Source organism: Microcaecilia unicolor, chromosome 5, assembly GCF_901765095.1.
Source record: "Microcaecilia unicolor chromosome 5, aMicUni1.1, whole genome shotgun sequence".
Lineage (NCBI taxonomy): Eukaryota > Metazoa > Chordata > Amphibia > Gymnophiona > Siphonopidae > Microcaecilia > Microcaecilia unicolor.
The window spans coordinates 250,823,627-250,847,138 of NC_044035.1; the positions used below are offsets into that span (position 1 = coordinate 250,823,627).

A 23,512-nucleotide genomic window follows, 5' to 3' on the forward strand; every position below is an offset into this window, starting at 1 on the left:
ACACTACTATTATTGTCTGACTGCCAAGTCGGGGGGGGGGGGGGGGGGGGGGGGATTAAACTGAGGGGATCAATCAGGGGATGAGTAAGAGAAGGGATTAGCATTACAAAAGGGGAAAAGGTCTTTGAGAATGGATTTAGCATCCCTCCTTCCTTCTTGATTCCTGAACCCATCCTTGCTTTTTCATTCTCCCCTTTCCTTTCTCTGCTACTTCTCCCCCATTCCCAACACTAATCACTAAAATCCCTGCCCCCCCCCCCCCCCACACACACACACACACACACACTCTCTCTGTACTTTAAACATATAAATTGACATAATTTTAGATTCGAATCTAACTGCTGCAGAAAAGTGGTTGTTGCATATCTTTAGCACTACAATTGCTTCAATGTGAACATTATTTCACGGTGAGCTGAATATGGATATTAAATGTGGCAAAAGCCATATGTATGAGATTAAATAGTTGAATGAGTGCCTTCTGCTGCAGGGTAGGGTGTACTGTACATCACTTAGAACGTTTCTCATCTTTCTTTTCCTACCCTGTTAAATCTGTCCCTGGGTCATTTTCCAGGAATACAGCAGAAGCAATCTAATCAAGCACTCCAGCTTAATTCATTCTTTCCCTGCTAGAACAAAGTAAGTTTGCCAGCAACTTTCCATTATATTTCTTTATTTCTGTTACACTGAAGTTCAAGGGTATTTTATGAAGCCATACATTGTTTACATGTCTCAGTGTGATGTGTATTTTGGGACTGCCAAATAAAAATGTAGTGAATGCAACTCGCTTTGGTAAAGAGTGTATTTAAAGAAAAGACAGAAGCTGCAACTGCACACCAAGAACCGACCCAGGCCTAAGAAGCCATTTCAGCCCTAACAGCAGAGGTGCATCAGTATTTTCGAGGCATCTAAGTATTGGACATTAAAATCGTTTTCCTCTTTCTTTTTTTCATACTTGCTTTGGGGTTTAAGAACAGAGGAAAAAAATGCTACTGAATTTCTCAAGGAAACAGAAGAGCCAGAATCCCTAGTACAGTCCCAGAGAATTTCAATGCAGTTTAGAGGGTGCTGATGAAGATCAGATACGCCACAGCCACTAGAGGTGTCTGACTGTAGGTAGTGGCATTTCCGGGCTCATTAAACACCCAACAAGGAGCGAATAACTTGTTTCCGTAGCCTGGAACAAGCACAATAAAAGAGAGGGAGAGAGGGGCTGGATGGAAACGTGCTGCACAGCACGCAGATGTTCTTCTCCTTATACGTAAGAAGATAGATGCTTTTCCAGTGTTTATGCGCCGTCATCAGTTCTCTGGTAAATGTCAGTCCCACCGTGACAGCGTTAATTCAGTCCACGGCGCTTGCTCTGTAAACTGAGCTACCCTGTCACATTGCCCCTGCATGCAAGTTTTATTTTTAACAGCAGCAACATTTGAAATATTCTTCAGCTTTTCTTTCCCCTTCTCCCACCTCCCCCTGCCCTTCCTTCGTGGCCAGTGTTTGCAGCCACTTCAAGGGAACTGATCAAGAACAGTAGAACTAGCCAGTTTTCTTACAGCTTTTGGGATGGTATGAATCAAGGTAAGGCGTTTATATTCGGAATCTGAGCTGTGACTGCCTAAAATAGATTCTGGAAAGTGAACGAGCTTAATCTAAGCAGGTCTCGATGCAGTGGACTTTGCCCTGTTCTTGAATGGTTTTACGGATCTTTTTAATATTTATTCAGATAGTCTGGGGAGTGTTATTTGACTATGCACTACCCAAATTATTAATAATATATATACTATAACATATACTTTGCAAAGTTTTGGAAAGTAAATATGGAGGGGGAGGGGACTGGGAGGAGAGAGTGTACGCAGTGTTTCTATTTTGGGTTATGAAGAGAAATGAGATCATTGCAAAATATTAAATTCTAGCAAAGGCAAGGCTTTGTGATTCTGCAAAACCTTGCCTTATATAGACTCCTTTATATTTTTCAGTACTGACTTTGCCGTTTCCAGCCCTTTTCAGTGTTTTGATTTGCATTCCAAAAGTGGTAGCAATGAGGTCAAGCTATTTGTTTTACACTGTATTGCTCCTTTCTGTCCTGGATAGTTGCAAAGACCGAAGACTATTTTCAGAAACTGGATACGTAGCGTCATTGCCTGTGGTCCAAGTTAAATCTAGGTTGAAGGTCGTGTCTTGAGTTTAAAAGACTCGTTCCACGGTCACTTAGAATGACCATGGGGTCCACAAAGTTCCTCAGCCAAACAAATGCCCAAGTACTTTGAGCTCCTCAGTTTTGATATTTCTCCCTATTTGGTCTGACTTTGAATGTGGTGCTGGGGGAAACATAATTTGATTCTGTTGCATACAGAGGGTCTGATGCAATAAAGTGCACTAGGCCAGTGTTTCCCAAGTCCGGTCCTGGAGCAACCCTTCCTAGTCAGGTTTTCCGAATATCCACAATGAATATGTCCAGATATGTCTCTGGTTAATGCAGAGGCGTATCTGGACTCGGGCAGTAGGGGGGGGCCAGAGCCAGAGGGAGGGGGCACATTTTAGCCCCCCCCCCCCCCCGGCATTTCCGGACCCCCCCCTTCGCCACCAATGACACGCTCCCCCGCTGCTGTCACTTACCTTTGCTGGCGGGGGACCCCAACCCCCCGCCAGCCGAGGTCCTCTCTTCCATGCAGGCTGTGCCGCTGCAAGTTTCAACGCTTCCTGTTCTTCTGAGTCTGACGTCCTGCACGTACAACGCGCAGGACGTCAGACTGAATTCCAAATTCTGAGTCTGATGTTCTGTATGTTGTACGTGCAGGACGTCAGACTCAGAAGAACAGGAAGCGTTGAAACTTGCATCCTGCACGGAAGAGAGGACTTCGGCTGGCTGGGGCTTGGGGTCCCCCGCCAGCAAAGATCGGCGACGGGTTGGTGGCGGGCGGGCGGGAGGGGGAGGTGGAGAGGGTCTGTGGTAGGGGGGTCCAGGGCGAAATCTGCGGGGGCCCAGGCCCCTGTGGCCCCACGCAGATACGCCCCTGTCTGATAGACATTAGTGTACAGCACATTTCTCCGAGGACAAGCAGGCTGCTTGTTCTCACGACTGGGTGACGTCCGCGGCAGCCCCCACCAACCGGAAGAAGCTTCGCGGGCGGTCCGCACGCAGGGCACGCCCACCACGCATGCGCGGCCGTCTTCCCGCCCGTGCGTGACCGTTCCCGCCAGTCTTTTCCGCGCCTGGAGAGAGACGTGTTCACCTCTCTCTCTTCCTCAGCCCCGGAAAACCATCGCGTTGTTCGCGAACCTTCTTTTTTTCGTTTATTTTCGTTGCATGTTCCTCTAAATTTCCTTTTTCTGTTAAAAAAAAAGAAAAAAAAAGAACGCGCTGTACTTTTTCCCTCGTTTTCTAGCGGGGGCGTCGCGGTCGAGTTGTTTTTCGAGGTGTGATTTACCACCACCATCGACGACTTTGATTTCGCCGACGCGATTTTTCCGTCGATGTCCTCGAAGGTCCCGAGTGGATTTAAGAAGTGTGGTCGGTGCGGCCGGCCTATCTCGCAGACCGACACTCACGCTTGGTGCCTCCAGTGCCTCGGGCCGGAGCACGATACCAAGTCGTGTACTTTGTGTCTTGGTCTCCGGAAACGGACTCAAGTAGCGAGGCAAGTTCTTCGGGACCGTCTTTTTGGAACTTGCGCCGGCCCCTCGACGTCGACCTCGACAGCATCGGTATCGACGGCCGGTTCTTCGGTACCGGTATCGATGTCCGCGAAATCGGCACCGATGGCATCGACCCCAGGAGCACAGGTCCCGTCGGCCCGCCGGTCCTCCGGTGACGGTAGGGGTGAGAGGCCACGTGGGCAATCGGCCCCGGTCACTTCCTCTGCCCATGGCCCTCGGGACCGAACCCTGTCTGACCCGGTCCCTCGAGACCGAGGGGGATCGACCTCCACCTCCTCCATTCCACCTAGCGCCGATGACGGGCATCGCAAGAAACCAAAGAAGCACCGTCATCGGTCGCCATCGATGCATCTGGCCCCCGGCGCCGGAGAGGAGTCGATGCCGAGTAAGTGTCAGCGTCGAGAGGAGAGGTCCCCCTCTGTAGTAGAGGTACCGACGCATCAGGGTCCCAGCACTTCGGTGCAGTCTCCTGGACCCGAGCAGCTTCCAGCACCGACGCCTCTACTGGGCCCCCCCCCCCCCCGTCTTTCCCGGCAGCGGGCCTGGACGAGTGCCTCCGAGCCATCCTTCCGGGGATCCTGGAAGGACTGTGCCGGCGCCGGGGGTGCTTGCGCCCTCGGCGCCGTTGACTGTGGCGCTGGCAAGCTCTAGCCCGGTGCCGAGGCCTTCGACGCCGACGCCGCTTGCGGCGCCGGTCTCGACCGCCACGCAGGTGGAGTCCCCGTCGACGTCGATGGAGGGAGCTTCATCCCCGCCGGCGCGGGAGTCCACCGCTCGACGACACCGAGGTCTCGGTGCCTCGACGTCGAGCCGGGCCCGGTTGAGGACTCAGCTGCATGAGCTTATGTCCGACACCGAGGAAGAGGCCTCGTGGGGGAAGGAGGAGGACCCCAGATATTTCTCCTCAGAGGAGTCTGTGGGCTTTCCCTCTGACCCCACGCCTTCACCAGAGAGAAAGCTCTCGCCTCCTGAGAGCCTCTCCTTTGCCTCCTTTGTCAGGGATATGTCTATATGCATTCCCTTCCCCGTGGTCTCTGTGGATGAGCCGAGGGCTGAGATGCTCGAGGTCCTCGATTATCCATCACCACCTAGAGAGTCCTCCATGGTACCGTTGCACAATGTCCTCAAAGAGAGACTGCTTAGGAACTGGATGAGACCATTATCTAATCCCACCATCCCCAAGAAAGCAGAGTCCCAATACAGAATCCACTCGGACCCAGAGTTAATGCGGTCCCAATTGCCTCATGACTCGGCGGTCATGGACTCTGCTCTCAAGAGGGCACGGAGTTCGAGGGATACCGCCTCGGCGCCCCCGGGGCGGGAGTCTCGCACTCTGGACTCGTTTGGGAGGAAGGCCTACCAATCTTCCATGCTCGTGACCCGCATCCAGTCTTACCAGCTCTATACGAGCATCCACATGCGGAATAATGTGAAGCAACTGGCGGACCTGGTTGACAAGCTCCCACCGGAGCAGTCCAGGCCTTTTCAGGAGGTGGTCAGGCAGCTGAAGGCGTGCAGAAAGTTTCTGTCCAGGGGTATATATGACACCTGTGACGTGGCATCTCGTGCTGCGGCCCAAGGTATAGTGATGCGCAGGCTCTCATGGCTGCATGCCTCTGACCTGGACAACCGCACCCAGCAGAGACTGGTCGACGTCCCTTGCCGGGGGGATAATATTTTTGGTGAGAAGGTCGAGCAGCTGGTGGACCAACTGCATCAGCGGGAAACCGCCCTCGACAAGCTCTCCCACCAGGCGCCTTCAGCATCCACCTCAGCAGGTGGACGTTTTTCCCGGGCCCGGCAGGCTGCACCCTATGCTTTTACCAAGCGTAGGTACACCCAGCCGGCCCGAAGGCCTCGTCAGGCACAGGGACAGCCCCAGCGCGCTCGTTCTCGTCAACAGCGTGCGCCTAAGCAGCCCCCTGCGCCTCCACAGCAAAAGCCGGGGACGGGCTTTTGACTGGATCCATGGGAACATAGCCGCCCTCAAAGTGTCCGTACCGGAAGATCTGCCGGTCGGAGGGAGGTTGAAATTTTTTCACCAAAGGTGGCCTCTCATAACCTCCGACCAGTGGGTTCTCCAAATAGTGCGGTGCGGATACGCCCTGAATTTGGCCTCCCTGCCACCAAATTGTCCTCCGGGAGCTCAATCATTCAGCTCCCATCACAAACAGGTACTTGCAGAGGAACTCTCCGCCCTTCTCAGCGCCAATGCGGTCGAGCCCGTACCATCCGGGCAGGAAGGGCAGGGATTCTATTCCAGGTACTTCCTTGTGGAAAAGAAAACAGGGGGGGATGCGTCCCATCCTAGACCTGAGAGGCCTGAACAAATTCCTGGTCAAAGAAAAGTTCAGGATGCTTTCCTTGGGCACCCTTCTGCCAATGATTCAGAAAAACAATTGGCTATGTTCCCTGGATTTAAAGGACGCATACACTCACATCCTGATACTGCCAGCTCACAGACAGTATCTCAGATTCCGCCTGGGCGCACGGCATTTTCAGTATTGTGTGCTGCCCTTTGGGCTCGCTTCTGCCCCACGGGTGTTTACAAAGTGCCTCGTGGTGGTAGCGGCGTATCTACGCAAGCTGGGAGTGCACGTGTTCCCATATCTCGACGATTGGCTGGTCAAGAACACCTCGGAGGCAGGAGCCCTCCGGTCCATGCAGTGCACTATTCAACTCCTGGAGCTGCTGGGGTTTGTGATAAATTACCCAAAGTCCCATCTCCAGCCAACCCAGTCTCTGGAATTCATAGGAGCTCTGCTGAATACCCAGACGGCTCAGGCCTTCCTTCCCGAAGTGAGGGCCAACAACCTCCTGTCCCTGGCTTCGCAGACCAGAGCGTCTCAGCAGGTCACAGCTCGGCAGATGTTGAGACTTCTGGGTCATATGGCCTCCACAGTTCATGTGACTCCCATGGCTCGTCTTCACATGAGATCTGCTCAATGGACCCTAGCTTCCCAGTGGTTTCAAGCCACCGGGAATCTAGAAGATGTCATCCGCCTCTCCACCAGTTGCCGCACTTCACTGCTCTGGTGGACCATTCGGACCAATTTGACCCTGGGACGTCCATTCCAAATTCCACAGCCCACGAAAGTGCTGACGACGGATGCATCTCGCCTGGGGTGGGGAGCTCATGTCGATGGGCTTCACACCCAGGGTCTGTGGTCCCTCCAGGAAAAGGATCTGCAGATCAACCTCCTGGAGCTCCGAGCGATCTGGAACGCACTGAAGGCTTTCAGAGATCGGCTGTCCTGCCAAATTATCCAAATTCGGACAGACAATCAGGTTGCAATGTATTACACCAACAAGCAGGGGGGCACCGGATCTCGCCCCCTGTGTCAGGAAGCCGTCGGGATGTGGCGTTGGGCTTGCCAGTTCGGCATGCTTCTCCAAGCCACATACCTGGCAGGTGTAAACAACAGTCTGGCCGACAGACTGAGCAGAGTCATGCAACCGCACGAGTGGTCGCTTCATTCCAGAGTGGTACGCAAGATCTTCCGAGAGTGGGGCACCCCCTCGGTGGACCTTTTCGCCTCTCAGACCAACCACAAGCTGCCTCTGTTCTGTTCCAGACTTCAGGCACACGGCAGACTAGCGTCGGACGCCTTTCTCCTTCATTGGGGGACCGGCCTCCTGTATGCTTATCCTCCCCTACCTTTGGTGGGGAAGGCCTTACTGAAGCTCAAGCAAGACCGCGGCACCATGATTCTGATAGCGCCCTTTTGGCCCCGTCAGATCTGGTTCCCTCTTCTTCTGGAGTTGTCCTCAGAAGAACCGTGGAGATTGGAGTGTTTTCCGACTCTCATTTCGCAGAACGACGGAGCGTTGCTGCACCCCAACCTTCAGTCTCTGGCTCTCACGGCCTGGATGTTGAGGGCGTAGACTTCACTGCGTTGGGCCTGTCTGAGGGTGTCTCCCGGGTCTTGCTTGCCTCTAGGAAGGATTCCACTAAAAAGAGTTACTTTTTCAAGTGGAGGAGGTTTGTCGTTTGGTGTGAGAGCAAGGCCCTAGAACCTCGTTCTTGCCCTGCACAGAACCTGCTTGAATACCTTCTGCACTTATCAGAGTCTGGCCTCAAGACCAACTCAGTAAGGAATCACCTTAGTGCGATTAGTGCTTACCATTATCGTGTGGAAGGTAAAGCCATCTCTGGAGAGCCTTTAGTCGTTCGGTTCATGAGAGGCTTGCTTTTCTCAAAGCCCCCTATCAAACCTCCTGCAGTGTCATGGGATCTCAACGTCGTCCTCACCCAGCTGATGAAACCTCCTTTTGAGCCACTGAATACCTGCCATCTGAAGTACTTGACCTGGAAGGTCATTTTCTTGGTGGCAGTTACTTCAGCTCGTAGGGTCAGTGAGCTTCAAGCCCTGGTAGCTCATGCTCCGTATACCAAATTTCATCACAACAGAGTAGTGCTCCGCACCCACCCAAAGTTCCTGCCGAAGGTGGTGTCGGAGTTCCATCTTAACCAGTCAATTCTCTTGCCAACATTCTTTCCCAGACCGCATACCCGCCCTGCTGAACGTCAGTTGCACACATTGGACTGCAAGAGAGTATTGGCCTTCTATTTGGAGCGGACACAGCCCCACAGACAGTCCGCCCAATTGTTTGTTTCTTTCGACCCTAACAGGCTAGGGGTCGCTGGTGGGAAACGCACCATCTCCAATTGGCTAGCAGATTGCATTTCCTTCACTTATGCCCAGGCTGGGCTGACTCTTGAGGGTCATGTCACGGCTCATAGTGTTAGAGCCATGGCAGCATCAGTGGCCCACTTGAAGTCAGCCACTATTGAAGAGATTTGCAAGGCTGCGACGTGGTCATCTGTCCACACATTCACATCACATTACTGCCTCCAGCAGGATACCCGACGCGACAGTCGGTTCGGGCAGTTGGTGCTGCAGAATCTGTTTGGGGTGTAAATCCAACTCCACCCTCCAGGACCCGAATTTATTCTGGTCAGGCTGCACTCTCAGTTAGTTGTTCTTCGTAGGTCAATTTCTGTTATACCCTCGCTGTTGCGAGGTTCAATTGACCTGGGTTCTTGTTTTGAGTGAGCCTGAGAGCTAGGGATACCCCAGTCGTGAGAACAAGCAGCCTGCTTGTCCTCGGAGAAAGTGAATGATACATACCTGTAGCAGGTGTTCTCCGAGGACAGCAGGCTGATTGTTCTCACCTACCCTCCCTTCTCCCCTTTGGAGTTGCGTTTCATCATTTTTGCTTGTCATTCAACTGGCGGGAACGGTCACACACGGGCGGGAAGACGGCCGCGCATGCGCGGTGGGCGTGCCCTGTGTGCGGACCGCCCGCGAAGCTTCTTCCGGTTGGTGGGGGCTGCCGCGGATGTCACCCAGTCGTGAGAACAATCAGCCTGCTGTCCTCGGAGAACACCTGCAACAGGTATGTATCATTCACTTTAAATCCATTGTAATTACACTCTTAGCTATGCTGCGCAGGTGCAGAGAAATGCCCAGATGACAAGATGGCTGAATGCAACATTTGGGTGTCAATGCAAGGTCTAAGGAGAAGTAAAAGGTTAGGGACCCTTTTACTAAGCCGTGCCAAAAGGTGGCTTGCGCTATTTTTAGCTTGTGGGTTTCCCGCATGCTGAGGCCACTTTTAGCATGGCAGTAAAATGACAGGAATTTACATTTTCCCCTTAAAAAGCTTCCCAATTAGCACATGAGCCCTTACTGCCACCTATGTACCAAGTGTTAAGGACTCCAGTGCGAAATCCATGCTAATTGGCAGCACTTGGTGATTTGCCAATGAGCGCAGGGTACACCTATTCTCCATCCCCATACATGCCCCCCCCATGGGAAAAAAAAGTATTTTATATTTTTTAGGGCGGGATTGGTGTGCACCAATCACAGAATTACCGAGGGTTGCGCTTAGGCACCTTTTAGCATGTGATAAGCATGCATTAGTGCTTACCGCTGCTTAGTAAAAGAGCCCTATAGCTTGTTCTTCTATGGTAGCTTTAGTAGGTAGGATTTCATGCCTGCTTCTTCTCTTCACCGTGGGTCCTTTTATCAAGCTGCGGTAAAAACAGTCCTGCAGTAGCGGCGACGGACATTTTTGCCATGTACCGCAGTGGGTACAAAAAGACTGAAAATCGGCATGGCCATACTGTAAAATTGCATTTACTGCGTGGCCATGCAGGGGAGAGCGCTTACTGCCACCTGCTGAGGTGGCGGTAAGGGCTTCCATGGTAACCCGGCATGCACCTTGCTAGTAATTATGGAAAAAAGTTCTGTAGCACTGGAAATGGTGCACTCTCGAGGCGGAACTACCACCGGCAGCCATGTTGGGCTGGCAGCAACAGTTCCAGGTTGCTGTGTGGCAAGCCCTTTGACACGTGACAACCCTTTAGTAAAAGTACCCCTATGAGTGTAAAGACCAGCAGCAGGCAGGGCTGCCGAGAGGGGGGGCAGGGGGGACAAAATTCCCTGGGCCTAGGCCTCCAAGGGGGGCCTGGCACAGCAGTCCCCTCCACCCGCCCCACTCCATCCACCACCGGGCCGGGCCCCCCTGAATTCAAATCATAGCGCCTCACCTCAACCTCACTCCATGTGAAAGAAGCGCAGCAGCGGCAGTCTGCAGATCGCCTCCCTTTGGGCCTTCCCTCCCTGTGTCCCGCCCTCATCTGATGTAACTTGCGTGAGGGCAGGACACAGGGAGGGAAGGCCTGAAGGGAGGCGATATGCAGACTGCTGCTGCTGTGCTTTTTTCACATGGAGCTAGGTCGAGGTGAGACACTATGATTTTAATTCAGGGGGGGGCCTGGCCCGGTGGTGGATGGATGGTGGGGGGTGATGACCTCAGGGGGCGGTCCGGCGTAGTCTCTCGGCGGTCCTGGCAGCAGGTCTAAAAAAAAAAAAAAAAGACAGAGCTGAGCTGAGGTGTTATGAACAAGAAGTAAAGTGCTGGACTATTGACAACTGGGTATTTTCAATTGGAGCTGCATGCTTGTAAATATTGGTATTACAAAAATTATATACACAAAATTTGTGTATATAATTTTTGTAATACCAAATTAGCATTCCAGGGGCATCTGCATAAATCTGATGAAAGCTGATACAATTGTTTTGTGCACAAAACATAGTTGCCACTGGGGCAGACCTATGTGTACATGCTTCCAGTGCACTCTCCCATGTTAATCCACATTTTTTGCTCGCGCCCTATTTGCATGCTATTTGCTTACTGCATTGGGAAGTAAACTTTCTGCATTGCATTAGGAAAACGTGCTAACATTTAGCAAAACGTGCTGAGTTTTAGCACATTACTTTAACACAAGGTTACTGCATCAACCTCAGAATAAGTGCTTTGGGAATATTGTTGGTTACTTTGGAATCTACAGAATAGAAACCATATCAAGTAGTGAAACTGGAAACAAATCTATGTTTCAATCATTTTTATTGAAAGAACAACAGCTACAATGAACAACAACAACGCCACTATATAATGCCCTTAAGTAACCCCCCAACCTCTCCCCCCCCCCCCCCCCCCCATAAATACAACCCTGGCCTCTAGAGGAACAAAAATACAGCCAAGGAGGTAAATCCTACTCAAAAAAAAAACACACACACACACATAAAAAATCAAATATTGAGCAAATGCCTTTGAGCCCTTGGTGTTACTGTTAACCAAAAGCATTCTCACACTGTTTGAAACTGAACTCCAGGGGTAGTAAAAAAAAAAAAAAAAAGTCCTGAATTGCAATTGCATTTTTGTAATCATGCATGCTCGCCACTGTTGGAGAGTAATGCAAGAGTCCGACACCCACTGCAACAAGATAGAGATTAGGGCAAAAATACTGATCTATATAAAAAGCCTTTAAAACCAGAGGACAGCGGTGTAGGCAACAGAGAACAGTGAAACAGCAAATGAGGATGCAAAACTATCTGGTAAGTCCAAAGCTGTGTGACAGCCTGCAGTACTTGTTTCCAAACAGACATCACTATAGGACAAGTCCAAAACCAGCATCACTCCCAGAACACTTCAGACAGCGTCCAGAGGAAGACAATCCTATTTGCTGAGCCCTTCTAGGAGAGAGAAAAAGCTGTAGAGCAAATTTATACAAGGTTTCCTATTGATGTGTTCCCAGCATGACTATACTGATGTTCAAATTGAAGGCTGGGACCTGAAGATCCTGAGACCACTTTGCCACCACTCGTGCGTAGTGCATCTCCGCTGTGGTCTCCTGCAAAAATTTATAGTGAAAAGACACTGGAACCAATTGCTGTGACCCCATAGTATAAGCCTCCTGAAGTGTTTCTTATACATCTGTCAAATCTACCCAAGGTAAAGAGGTGATATAATGATGGAGTTGGCAATATGCAAAAAAAATCAGTTACTGCTAAAGAAAACTCCTTCTGTAAATCAGCAAAAGGTTTCATCTTACCATCATCTGTTAACAAATGCACCAAATATTTTACTCCTTTATGCTCCCATACAGAAACACTACAGCCTACTTTGGGAGGAAACGCTGGGTTGTTACAGATCGACAAATATGGAGTAACTGAGGCAGAAAAGTGGTGCATCCTACATAGTCACCTCTACATTGCCTGGGTAACTTTCAAAAAAGGGGAATGTTTAAAGGTCCCTGGGTGCAATGTATGGAGTATGGAGCAAAATGCTAAAATGTACTAATGGGATCAGTTGAGTTTCTAAGGTGGTCAAGGAGAGTTGATGGTTATCTCTGTACCAATCATTGATGTGCCTCATCCTGCAAGCTATAGTTAAGTATTAAATATTTAAAAGACCCAATTCCTCCCTGCTCCTGTGGGATTTGCAAGACTGTAAGAGGTAAACGAGTCTTTTTATCTTGCCAAAGATAATGCTGCTGCATCTTACCTAAAACTACCTCCTGTCCCCTGCAAGTAAAAGGGCAGCATTTGAAAAACATAGACCCAGTGGGGTACCACCATCATATTAAAGAGGTGAATTCAACCCCACAATGATAAAAGAAGGGCCATCCAGGGAGTCAAACATACCTTTAAGTCTTCCAATAACAGTGTAACTTTAATATAGTAAACAGTATCCAGATCCAGGGGTATATACACGCCAAGGTAGCGGAGTGCCTGTCCTCCCACATTAATGGAAAAGGACTCTTGCCAAGAAGTGTAAAGCATAGAAGGTAGTGGAGCATCCTTAGATTTCACCAAATTAAGTGCAAACCCTGACGTCTGCTCAAAAAGATCTATGGCACTAAAAAGATGAGGTAATGCCACCTGCAGATCTGTGCCCCCTAGTCCTATTATTTTTGTAAAGAGTACATAAGCAATTCATGTCTAAATTCATGTCTACCCATTCCACTCCACTCATTATTTTATAGACCTCTATCATATTTCCCCTCAGCTGTCTTTTCTCCAAGCTAAAGAGCACTAGCTGCTTTCCCCCAGATTCTATATAGTGTGCTTAGATTTAGGCACTGAAATCAGCATGGATTCTGTAACATCATGTGTAACTTAATTTGCTTAACAAGCTAATGAGCGCTGATAACAGCACTTAAACAATAATGAGCACTAATTGGCACTAGTTAGAATTTAGGCACACAATTCACTAAACATTCTGTAACGATGTGTGCCAAACCTCTAACGCATGGAGGCAAAAAAGTGCATGGTTATGAGTGGGGAAATGTGAATTTCATGGGCATTCCAAAATGTAGGCGCCTAGTTCTAGAACATGGCCCAGTGTGCCTAAATCTACATGCTGAGATTTACACGAGGTTTTTATTGGCATAAATGGATATGCGCAGATATCAGCGCTGAGATATCAACTAAGCTTGACAACAGTGATCATAACATGATCGCCTTTGAAATTTGTTTTCAAAAAGGTAAACATAGGAAGTCAAATATGTTAGCGTTTAACTTTAAAAAAGGAAGCTATGCTAAAATGAGAAGAACGGTAAAAATAAAATTTAGAGGAGCGACTGAGAGGGTTAGAAACCTACAACAGGCATGGATGCTGTTCAAAAACACCATCCTGGAGGCCCAGGCCAAACATATTCCACGTATCAGAAAAGGAGGACAGAAAACTAAACGACAGCTGGCATGGTTAAAAAATGAGGTAAAGGAGGCTATTGGAGCTAAAAAGGGATCCTTCAGAAAATGGAAGAAGGAACCAACTAAAAAAAATAAGAAGCGACATAAGGAATGTCAAGTCAGATGCAAAGCGCTGATAAGAAAGGCAAAGAGGGATTTTGAAAGAAAGATAGCACTAGATGCGAAAACTGATAGTAACATTTTTTTTAGATACATTAAAAGCAGGAAGCTGACAAAAGAATCGGTTGGCCCGCTGGATGGCCAGGGTGTAAAAGAGGCGATCAAGGAAGACAAAGAAATAGCAGAAAAACTAAATGAGTTATTTGCCTCGGGTTCACCGAGGAAGATTTGGGAGGGATACCAGTGCCGGACAGGGTATTCGAGGCTGATGAGTCAGAAAAACTTAATGAAATATCTATAACCCTAGAAGACGTAATGGAGCAGTTCTGCAAACTAAAGAGTAGCAAATCTCCTGGACCAGATGGTATTCATCCCAGGGTACTGATAGAACTAAAAAATGAGCTGGCAGAGCTACTGTTAGTGATTTGTAATTTATCCTTAAAATTGAGCGTGGTACTGGAAGCTTGGAGGGTGGCCAATGTAACACCGATATTTAAAACAGGTTCCAGAGGAGATCTGGGAACTTATAGACCGGTAAGTCTGACGTCGGTGCCGTGCAAAATGATAGAGACTATTATTAAGAACAAAATTACAGAGCACATTCAAAAGCATGACTAATGGGACAAAGTCAACATGGATTTAGTGAAGGGAAGCCTTGCCTCACCAATCTGCTGCATTTCTTTGAAGGGGTAAACCAACATGTGGACAAAGGTGAGCCGGTTTATATTGTGTATCTAGATTTTCAGAAGGCGTTTGATAAAGTCCCTCATGAAAGACTACAGAGGAAATTAGAGGGACATGGACTCGGAGGTAGTGTCTGATTGTGGATTAAAAACTGGTTGAAAGAGGGGTCACGTGATGCTGTGAGCTAGGAAGGACGTGGAACTTTCTGCTGCTGGGAACCTTGCCCGAAAACTGAACTTTTAAAGGTGTCTCCGACCCCAGAAGATAGATAATCTAGGGCACATTCGCTCCCCCAGTGTATGGACAAATATTTAACAAGATTGGCGATGGCGCAAACCGGAAGAAATACTAAGAAAAAAGAAGAGAAACCGAGACTTGGCGAATCCAAGATGGCGGCCGCCTCGCCGGCGAGTTCACCCTCCCGCCCAGCCTCTGATTTCACGCTGCCAGAACTCACAGAAGCAGTGGTGGGTGCATTGGCCCCCCAATTCGATCAACTTTCTGCCCAGATAACGGGTCTGTCGGCGCTCACGACGGAACTCTCACGTCGGGCCGGGGAGCTGGAGGCTCGGGTTGCGGAGGTGGAAGATGGTCAACAAAATAACTCGGGGGAGCTAGAAAGACTACAGCGCCTGGTCCAGGAGAACGTGCAGCGAGTAGAAGATTTGGAAAATCGCTCGCGCCGCGATAATCTCAGATTTGTGGGGTTTGCAGAATCTTTGGCAGATAAGGATTTAAAACGTACATTGGAGACATGGCTGCAGGCGCACTTCCCAGAGGCGGGTGAAGGCCGAGCGATCCGAATTGAACGGGCACATCGCGTAGGACCCAGGCCAACAAGAGAATCGAGGCCCAGAGTGGTGATAGCAAAATTTCACTGTTATGCTCAAAAAGCGGCAATATTGCGCCAGTATAAAAACTGCAGGGAAACTACAAAGTATGATGGGACTTTAATTCGTATCTTTCAGGATTACTCCGCGGCCTTGGCAGCGCAGCGACGAGCTTTTTCCACGGTTTGCACCTGCCTGGTGGAAAAAAAGTTTAAATTCACTTTGCGATATCCAGCAACGCTGAAAATCCTGGAGAACGGAACCTGGACAGCTTATACTACACCAGAGGCTGTAGCGGAATGGTTAAATCGTCATCAGACCTGATCCTGGAGGAATCACTAATCTATTCACTAGATAGTTTGACCATGCAATATGTGGATGGTGTACGTGGTTGGCGGTTACCGGTTGGATTCCTAGTTTGATTGAGTTCCAGAAAGTTTCTGTTGGATTGTTAATGATGACAATTGACTGTGACAAAAGAGTGAGACTGAGTTGAATGGTGAACAAGATGGCAGACCGGAGACACATGGCAGAACGGTTCAGGAATGGGCCGGACGAGGAAGATATCCACCTATCCTGTGCTGTGAGCTTTATGGTTCTCTGGGATATGTGAGACACTATCTATGTAACATTTTTAAATTGAAAGAAGGGCGGGGTTCCTATGGCATCTAGACCTCTGCCTTCTGTACTCACTGGAACGGAGTGAAGTGAGTAAGATAGGCCAGACGGTTAGTGGGGGGCAGATGGGGGGAGGGCAGGGGGGGGAGATAAAGAGGGGTGGGGTGGGAGAGAATAGAAGTAGGTGCGAGCAGAATGATGATAGGGAACCAAGACGGGCTGTGGGCTTAGGTAAAGCATGGTATATCTCTGTGTTGTTTGATATAAGGTGCCTTTGGTTGGGGCTGGGCAACCGGGGCATTATGTTCGCTTTGTTACATGTTAATTTGGTAATTTTAGGGGATTGTCCTGACTGAACCTTTAAGATTAGTGACCTGGAATGTGGCTGGGATTACTTCTCCAATTAAGAGATCCAAAATTTTAGCACACCTGAAGCGCCTAAAGGCTTCCATAGTCTGCCTACAAGAGACTAAACTCTCAGATGAGGAACACCGAAAGCTGCGCCAACAATGGGTGGGGGAGTGTTATTACTCCTCTTCCGGAGCTAGGCGGGGAGGAGTGGCCATACTGATTAGGAGAGGGCTCCCATGCACCTCTAAATTAATAGGACAAGACCCAAAGGGAAGATACAGTGGGGGAAATAAGTATTTGATCCCTTGCTGATTTTGTAAGTTTGCCCACTGACAAAGACATGAGCAGCCCATAATTGAAGGGTAGGTTATTGGTAACAGTGAGAGATAGCACATCACAAATTAAATCCGGAAAATCACATTGTGGAAAGTATATGAATTTATTTGCATTCTGCAGAGGGAAATAAGTATTTAATCCCTCTGGCAAACAAGACCTAATACTTGGTGGCAAAACCCTTGTTGGCAAGCACAGCGGTCAGACGTCTTCTGTAGTTGATGATGAGGTTTGCACACATGTCAGGAGGAATTTTGGTCCACTCCTCTTTGCAGATCATCTCTAAATCATTAAGAGTTCTGGGCTGTCGCTTGGCAACTAGCAGCTTCAGCTCCCTCCATAAGTTTTCAATGGGATTAAGGTCTGGTGACTGGCTAGGCCACTCCATGACCCTAATGTGCTTCTTCCTGAGCCACTCCTTTGTTGCCTTGGCTGTATGTTTTGGGTCATTGTCGTGCTGGAAGACCCAGCTACGACCCATTTTTAAGGCCCTGGCGGAGGGAAGGAGGTTGTCACTCAGAATTGTACGGTACATGGCCCCATCCATTCTCCCATTGATGCGGTGAAGTAGTCCTGTGCCCTTAGCAGAGAAACACCCCCAAAACATAACATTTCCACCTCCATGCTTGACAGTGGGGACGGTGTTCTTTGGGTCATAGGCAGCATTTCTCTTCCTGCAAACACGGCGAGTTGAGTTCATGCCAAAGAGCTCAATTTTTGTCTCATCTGACCACAGCACCTTCTCCCAATCACTCTCGGCATCATCCAGGTGTTCACTGGCAAACTTCAGACGGGCCGTCACATGTGCCTTCCGGAGCAGGGGGACCTTGCGGGCACTGCAGGATTGCAATCCGTTATGTCGTAATGTGTTACCAATGGTTTTCGTGGTGACAGTGGTCCCAGCTGCCTTGAGATCATTGACAAGTTCCCCCCTTGTAGTTGTAGGCTGATTTCTTTTTTTTTTTTTTTTTTTTTTTCCAATATTTTATTGGCAATTTAGCAAATTACAATCATAACCAAATAACATCAAATATCAGTAACCAATTTTTGTTCATGGTCCCCCTCCCCCCCTCCCTTTCTCCGTCAGTGGTGTTGCTTCTGATTCTTGAGATTGTTCATATATTGACCAAATGTTCATGAATACTTTCATAGTGCCTTTCCTCTTAGCAGTCAATTTCGACATCTGATACAGAAAGTCCACTCTGCGAGCTATCAGTTGTAGTGTTGGTGTTTCAGTTTGTTTCCAGGCTCGGGCTAAGGCTATCTTGGCCGCTACAAAGTACTGAGTAGCCAATCTATGTTGTCCACTGGGTATTGAGCTAGGCCGGAAATGGAGGAGGCAATGTTCTGCTTTCTTTGGGTATGGTTGAGGCAATACTGTATTTACCAACTTCACTACTGCCTCCCAAAACAATTCCACCTTCGGACATGTCCACCAAATATGGTAAAACGTGCCCTGAAGGCCACATCCCCGCCAACATTTTCCCGAGGTCCCCGGATATATCTTTTGCAATCTATCTGGGGTATAATACCACCAGTACAATAACTTATGGCCATTTTCATTGATAGATTGTGCTGGGGATGCCTTGAGCAGATATTTGTAATTGCTCATCCAAATTGTTCTAGGGTGTGTACATTGCAAAACGTTTTCCCATTTCTTATGATAAAGAATTTGAGGGTCTGTCCTGCCCAATAGTGCAAGATATATCCGGGAGATACTACCTCTGCCCCCTCCCTTACGCATTGCTAATTCAAGAGTTGTCTCTTCTAGATCTAATTCATCTTGTGCTCGTCTTTTAATAAAATTACGCAGACAACAGTAATAAACAAGATCTTTTTCCGATAGACCATACTCTTCTTGAAGTTCCTGGAAACTAATCATATTGCCCTCCGCCCATACCTGTCCCAGTGTGTATAAGCCTGCTTTTGCCCAGTTATCAAACACCTTTTCTGATCTCCCAAGTGGGAAACCCTCCGCCCATCGTATTGCTGTTTTTCGGTAATATTTCCTTTCCGGGAACATATGCTTTCTAATTTGTAACCACGTTTGGAGCGGGTGTTTTAGACTCATAGGTAATTCCTGCAATATAGATGTCAGATCTCTCCCTGATATCCACAATATGTCCTCTATCGTGTACCTACCTATCCATGCTCTCTCCCAATGCATCCATTTCTTTATTGTCCCTGGAGCCCAGTCAGCTAGTATTCTTAATTGTGCTGCTTGGTGATATAGATAAAAATTGGGTGTTCCCATACCACCTCGGTCTAGTGTTTGATACATCGTGGCTCTATTAACCCGTGGTGGCCTTTTCCTCCATATATATCGAAACATTTTCTTATTTAATTGCGTGAAGAAGGAGGCAGGTATCGGTATGGGCAGTGCCAGAAATAAGTATAATAATTTGGGGAGCAACATCATCTTGATAGCATGTATACGCCCTTTCCAAGATATATTGAGGCCCTCCCATCTATCTAATTCCTGAAAAAGTTCAGCTATCTTTACTGGAAAATTAGCCTGAAATAGATCTTCTATCTTGGGTGTGATCTGTATTCCTAAGTATTTAATGGATTTTTGCGCCCAGGCAAATGGAAATGCTTCTCGCAGAGCCGGTATCTCTTCATTCGGTACTGTTATGTTTAATAAGGTAGATTTAGTTAAATTGGGTTTAAATCCCGACACTGCTCCATAATATGACACGTGATCTATTGCTTTTTGTACTGATATTGCAGGCTGCGCAAGAGTGAGTAGTATATCATCTGCAAAAAGTAGAAGCTTTTGCTCTTTTCGCCCTCGTACTATGCCCTTTACTTCCTCATCATTTCTCAATATACAAGCGAGCGGCTCTACCGTTAAAGCAAACAGAAGCGGGGAGAGGGCACACCCCTGCCTAGTTCCCCGCCGAAGCGGGAAGGCCGCAGTATATGATCCATTAATTTTTAATATTGCTTTCGGGTCTTTATATAAAAGTTGCAGCCATGTTAGATACCGCCCCTTTAATCCCACCTGTCGAAGCACCGCAAAGAGGTATGCCCAATCAACACGATCGAACGCTTTTTCTGCGTCAATGGATAGTAATACTGCTGGTATTTTTTCATCTTGGGTGTATTGGATAGTATGGATGAGGCTTCGAATGTTGTCAAACGTTTGTCGCCCTATAATAAATCCCGCCTGATCTTCGTGAATCAAGTTTGGGAGCTGTTTCTGTAGCCTATGTGCTAATATTTTCGTAAAGAGTTTATAATCCACGTTGAGCAAGGATATCGGGCGGTAGGAGCTACATTGTTGGGGGTCTTTGCCTGGTTTTAAGAGCAGTGTTATTGCTGCTAGTCTCCATGTTTGTGGTATCTCTTGAACCTCTTCCAGCTCATTAAATACCCTCTCTAATATTGGGATCAGGTGTTTTGCAAATGTTTTATAAAATTTTATAGTATACCCATCTGGGCCTGGTGCTTTCCCATGTGCACTATCTTTAATTGCCCATTTAATTTCCTCCGATGTTATGGGGGCCGATAGTGTTTCGCTCTCCACTCCCTGTAATTGGGGAATACCACTCTCTTTCAAGTATCGTTCCACGATTGCTGGCTCCAATGTGGACTCTTTCTCATATAGTGAGGTATAGTATTCTAGAAAGGTTCTCTGTATTTGATCTAATTGTGTGATGTGTTCCCCGTTCGTATCTCGTATCCCCCCTATATGATTCCGCTGAACTTGTTTTTTAAGCTTATTGGCCAAAAGCCTACCCGCTTTCTCCCCAAACTCAAAATGTTCTTGCTGGGTCTGTTGTAGTTGCGCCGCTAGGCTTTCCATTTGGAGTTCGTTAAGTGCTAATCTCAACTGGTGTAACTTTTCTGCCTCATTAGTATCGTCTGGTTGTGCTTTGTGTTTCTGTTCTGCTTGCCTGAGTTCGTTCCTAACATTGTTTTCCTGGTCCATGCGAGTTTTCGATATATGGGCTCGTAGTGCTATTAGACGCCCTCTGATCACTGCCTTAAGACCTTCCCACAAGGTACTCACTCTGACCTCGCCTGTATCATTAAATTTAAGATATTCCATAATATATTGTTCTATCTCTAGTATATTTCTCTCATCATATAGTAAGGTATCGTCTAGTCGCCAATATCGTATGCCTACAAGGTGAGTTCCTAGGATAAGTGTCAGTATTACCGGGGCATGATCAGACCATGTGCGAGGTTCTATGCTAGCATCTTGTGTCTTTCTTGCTATATTTACATCTCCCAGCCAACCATCTATTCTAGAATATGTTTTATAGTTGGGGGAGTAATATGTGTAGTCCCTCTCATTACCATTTTTCTCTCGCCAAATGTCTATCAGTCCCCACCGGGCCATTAACTGTTTCAATAATTTCCTATCTGTTTTGGCATACACTGCAGACCCTGTAGAGTTATCTATATGGGGGTGCATGGTGACATTAAAGTCTCCACCCACTAATAAGTGGCCCTGCTGGTGTTGCTTCAGAACCCCTTCTATCTGCTCCCAGAAAGGGCCCTGCCCCTGATTAGGGGCGTACACATTAAGTATAGTATACGTGGTATTATATACAGAAACCACCATCAATAGATATCTCCCTTCTTTATCACTTACAGTTTTCAAAATCTGCCATGGACGAGACGTTGCCAGCGCTATCAGAACCCCTCGCTTTTTAGGCATAGCAGCACAAGAGGAGAACTTAATAACAGAGTATCGTCCATGTTTCACCAGTTTCTCATGCACTTTTTTCAAGTGAGTTTCTTGCAAAAGAACTATATCAGCCAGCAAGCGTACCATATCTTTAAACATTAACTTTCGCTTTGTAGGTGAATTAAGCCCTCTTACATTTAAAGTAACAATTTTCAGTTCTTTATCAACCATACATATAACAACTTTTAGTTATAAAATTACCACTGACTTCCCTTTCCCAATCCCCTACCTGCCTCCCCCCTCCCCTCCTCCCCAAAGCCCATGTATGACATATCCTTCCCCTTGGGTATGACATGCCTAGGAGGTAAGTGAGTTCGATCCCAAAACATTACCAGCCTGGTATTGCTGTGCATTGTTCAATCACACGCCATTATAGCCCTCTTCATTGATGTCTATTTTGACTCATTGTTAATTCCTCTATTTGTAATCCATCAGCGTTGGTTGGGCCCTGTTTGACCTGATTGCTGCCTTCTCAGCCTTCCTCGTCCTTGCGAGACACGCTGCCATCGCGCTTTAGCGCTATTCTGTGGGATAGCCTTTGGGCAGTTTGAGTGCGTAGGTTCCGCCATTGCTCCTTGGTCCAGATGTTCTTGGGCTTCCTCCAGCGATGTTATTCTGCACTGTTTACCCGCTTTATAAAATAGCAGGGCAAATGGATGTTGCCATTTATATTTTATCCCTTCTGTTCGCAGTTGCGCTGTAAGTGGCTGTAGTTCTCGTCTGCGCTTGAGTGTAGTTGCCGAAATGTCTTGAAATATTTCCAGCGGATAGGTATTCCATGTGATCGGGCTATTTGCCCGTGCTTTATGCATAAGTTGATCTTTAACTTTATATTCAGCGAAGCAGGCAACTATGTCTTTAGGTACATTAGCCCGTTGTGGGCCTAGCGCCCGATGCGCCCTTTCAATTTTTATTTCCTCAGCGGTGACCACATGCTCCGATGTAGACAGGAGTTGGGCTGCTATGTCCTTTACAACTTGTTCGCAATCATTATGCTCTGGTAGTTCAGGGAGCCCTCGTATCCTAATATTGGACCTTCGGCTCCGATTTTCTAAATCTTCCACTTTATCTGTTAAAAAGCGTAAGTTCGTGCGCTGTTCCTGCACAGTGGTCTCGATGGTATTTAGGGAGTCTGCATGCTCTTCCAGGCCAATTTCTACTTCATTAACTCTGTTCCCTAATTCCGTAATTTCTCCTCGGAGTTCTGCTCCAAGCTGGGCAAAATCCTTGCGTATCTCTTTCATTTCCGTTTTAATATCTTGGAACCAGGTTTTAAGCTGCTCCCATTTATCGGGCAGCAATTCATTATCTCCATCGTCCCCGCTTTCTTGCTGAGGCGATGATGCTCGAGACCGCATGGCGCTTTCGTTAGCGTTTATGCTCGCGGCCTGTGCTGTTTCTTTGGCCTCCCGCTGATGGTAAGCAAAAGCGGCTAAATCAGCTGGTTTAGTTTTAGTGTTCGACATCTTTGGTATCACTCGCCTTTCGCCGCTCTAATCCGCCTCCAGGGCTATTTCAAAATCGCTAAATATAGCTAAAAGCTTCGTTTTTCCAGGCTGGGTGTCGGGAGCTCCGCTATTAGACCTCCATAACGGAGCGTGACGTCACTTCCTCCCCGTAGGCTGATTTCTAACCTTCCTCATGATCAAGGATACCTCACGAGGTGAGATTTTGCGTGGAGCCCCAGATCTTTGTCGATTGACAGTCATTTTGTACTTCTTCCATTTTCTTACTATGGCACCAACAGTTGTCTCCTTCTCGCCCAGCGTCTTACTGATGGTTTTGTAGCCCATTCCAGCCTTGTGCAGGTGTATGATCTTGTCCCTGACATCCTTAGACAGCTCCTTGCTCTTGGCCATTTTGTAGAGGTTAGAGTCTGACTGATTCACTGAGTCTGTGGACAGGTGTCTTTCATACAGGTGACCATTGCCGACAGCTGTCTGTCATGCAGGTAACGAGTTGATTTGGAGCATCTACCTGGTCTGTAGGGGCCAGATCTCTTACTGGTTGGTGGGGGATCAAATACTTATTTCCCTCTGCAGAATGCAAATAAATTCATATACTTTCCACAATGTGATTTTCCGGATTTAATTTGTGATGTGCTATCTCTCACTGTTACCAATAACCTACCCTTCAATTATGGGCTGCTCATGTCTTTGTCAGTGGGCAAACTTACA

At 47.9% G+C, this 23,512-nt stretch overlaps 1 protein-coding gene across 1 annotated transcript in view; it reads left to right on the top strand.

Moving 5' to 3' along the window:
- The first annotated feature begins 1,345 nt into the window (after window positions 1–1,345).
- Window positions 1,346–23,512, top strand: part of FBXO40 (F-box protein 40) — an 83,854-nt gene continuing 61,687 nt past the window's right edge. The window contains exon 1 of the mRNA XM_030203982.1: window positions 1,346–1,575. The gene's annotated coding sequence lies outside the window, so the exon portion shown is untranslated. The remainder of the gene's footprint in view (window positions 1,576–23,512) is intronic.